The sequence below is a fragment of the Schistocerca piceifrons genome, unplaced genomic scaffold, assembly GCF_021461385.2.
Source record: "Schistocerca piceifrons isolate TAMUIC-IGC-003096 unplaced genomic scaffold, iqSchPice1.1 HiC_scaffold_31, whole genome shotgun sequence".
Lineage (NCBI taxonomy): Eukaryota > Metazoa > Arthropoda > Insecta > Orthoptera > Acrididae > Schistocerca > Schistocerca piceifrons.
In genome coordinates this window covers 22,501-25,000 of record NW_025728526.1, presented here as the reverse complement: position 1 = coordinate 25,000, position 2,500 = coordinate 22,501, and the positions used below count along the sequence as shown (strand labels likewise).

At 58.5% G+C, this 2,500-nt stretch overlaps 1 non-coding gene across 1 annotated transcript in view; it reads right to left on the bottom strand.

Moving 5' to 3' along the window:
• The window catches only part of LOC124744911, a 1,909-nt gene extending 1,097 nt beyond the window's left edge, over nt 1–812 (bottom strand). The window contains exon 1 of the ribosomal RNA XR_007010915.1: nt 1–812. This exon is cut by the window's left edge and continues 1,097 nt beyond it. This is a non-coding gene — a ribosomal RNA (small subunit ribosomal RNA).
• Between the last annotated feature and the right edge of the window lie 1,688 nt (nt 813–2,500).

The window sequence follows — 2,500 nt, the reverse complement described above, 5'->3', positions numbered from 1 at the left end:
AAAGAGCACCCTGGTAGGATTTCAACGGGGTCCGCCTCGGGACGCACGAGCACGCACGAGGCGGTCGCACGCCTTCAGCTCGCCCCACCGGCAGGACGTCCCACGATACATGCCAGTTAAACACCGACGGGCGGTGAACCAACAGCGTGGGACACAAATCCAACTACGAGCTTTTTAACCGCAACAACTTTAATATACGCTATTGGAGCTGGAATTACCGCGGCTGCTGGCACCAGACTTGCCCTCCAATAGATACTCGTTAAAGGATTTAAAGTGTACTCATTCCGATTACGGGGCCTCGGATGAGTCCCGTATCGTTATTTTTCGTCACTACCTCCCCGTGCCGGGAGTGGGTAATTTGCGCGCCTGCTGCCTTCCTTGGATGTGGTAGCCGTTTCTCAGGCTCCCTCTCCGGAATCGAACCCTGATTCCCCGTTACCCGTTACAACCATGGTAGGCGCAGAACCTACCATCGACAGTTGATAAGGCAGACATTTGAAAGATGCGTCGCCGGTACGAGGACCGTGCGATCAGCCCAAAGTTATTCAGAGTCACCAAGGCAAACGGACCGGACGAGCCGACCGATTGGTTTTGATCTAATAAAAGCGTCCCTTCCATCTCTGGTCGGGACTCTGTTTGCATGTATTAGCTCTAGAATTACCACAGTTATCCAAGTAACGTGGGTACGATCTAAGGAACCATAACTGATTTAATGAGCCATTCGCGGTTTCACCTTAATGCGGCTTGTACTGAGACATGCATGGCTTAATCTTTGAGACAAGCATATGACTACTGGCAGGATCAACCAGGGAGCTGCGTCAACTAGAGCTGAGCAGCCGGCCGCCCGGGAGTGTGTCCCGGGGGCCCGCGCGAACACGCAAGCGTCCGCTCAATCATTCTGCAAACAGGAGGAGGCTGAGCTCCCCTGCACAATACACCTCGAAACCCTCTCAGGTCCCGGCGGCGCGCAGCGCCGTCCCAAGTACTTGGTCGGGTTCGAGAGAGGCGCAATCGCCCGGAGTTAGGCGAGTAGACGCTTTCGGTGCGACCACCCGTGCTCCCAACTGAGCTTGCCGCTGCCGACAGAGGCCCGGGAGCGTGCTGTCGTGGCATTGCCGGCGGGAGACAACACGCGCCACCTACGGTGACCGGCAGCTCCAACGCCAGCGCCACAGAAGGACAAAAGCCCCACTTGGGTGCCGAAGCGAACTCTCCCAGCACAGCGCACGCGCCAACACATCCGCACAGCTGCGATACAAACCACCAGCGAGAACCGCTGGGGCGACCGAGCAGCAGACGGCGTCGCGGCGCCGAGCGCCGGGCGGCGGCGCATCCTCAACGCACACAGTCCTCAATCGGACCAGCACACTGAAGATGTCCACCGCGCTTCGCACCGGGCCCGCGAGGACCTACTTTGGCCGCACGGCGCCGCGCGCAGGGTGCGCCGGCGCGCAGCTGCGACGCCTGCCGCGTCCGTCGGCCGGCGCGCCTGCCACTGGCCGCCCCCACCAGCCGGCTGTAGCGCGTGCGCCCACGCACCGCGCGGCCAGCACGCCGGGAGGCGCCCCCTCACCGGCCGGGGACGGTCCCACCCAGCCACCGCCGCGTATCGCTTCACACCCAGATGCCGTTCAGTTTCGTCGGCATGGTGGGTATCGCTGGAACAACCGGTTAGTACCTCAACCTATCGTCGCCATCACCGATTCACCCCTAGCGAGAACAACCGCACCACAACAGGTTACCATTTGTTCATTTGCGTAACTTCACCAGAAAACGCAGGCGTCCATCGCCATTTGCAACTTCAACGATTATTGCATGCCTGTGTCAGGTGTCACGCCACACTACGTCTGCCCACATACACGCAACAAAATGTGCACGCCTAGACAATACGTGGAAGGTGGCCCCCGTACGTATGCGATGTCCATTGCTCGAACGACTGTCAACCGGCCTCTGTAGCATGTCGCAGATATGGAACGCGGTGCACCATGCCATCACGGTGTGTGAGGAGAGACGACTAGGTCCGAATACATCAACAGACAGCTCATGCTGATCGCCATCCACGGCGTCCGTTCCTCCCACACGTCTCTATGGCGTACCACACTGCAATCCAGCTCTCATAGGGAGACGACACGTAGCTGCGTGCACAATATTTGCACTGTATGGTCCGCCGTTTTTGGGCGCAGTCGTTGTGCGGTCACACATGTGCCACGATGTATCATTCAGTACATAAGGACGAATGTGCAGTACAGATTGTGGTTCACGCGTACGACATCAGCGGACAGTTGACACAGGCCGCACCACAACGTAGCCTGAGTACGTCGCATGCGAAGGGCATTGAACATGCAAACTTCTCACCAACCAGCTTGCGAAGGCAGGGGGCAAGGTGGGGACGTGGGGAGGGGCGGCATGTACGTCCTGCTGCCATCCACATTACAGTGTACAGCAGGAGCATGTGGAAAGTGAGCAAGACTTGCAAGGTGTTTAACATGAAGCGATACAC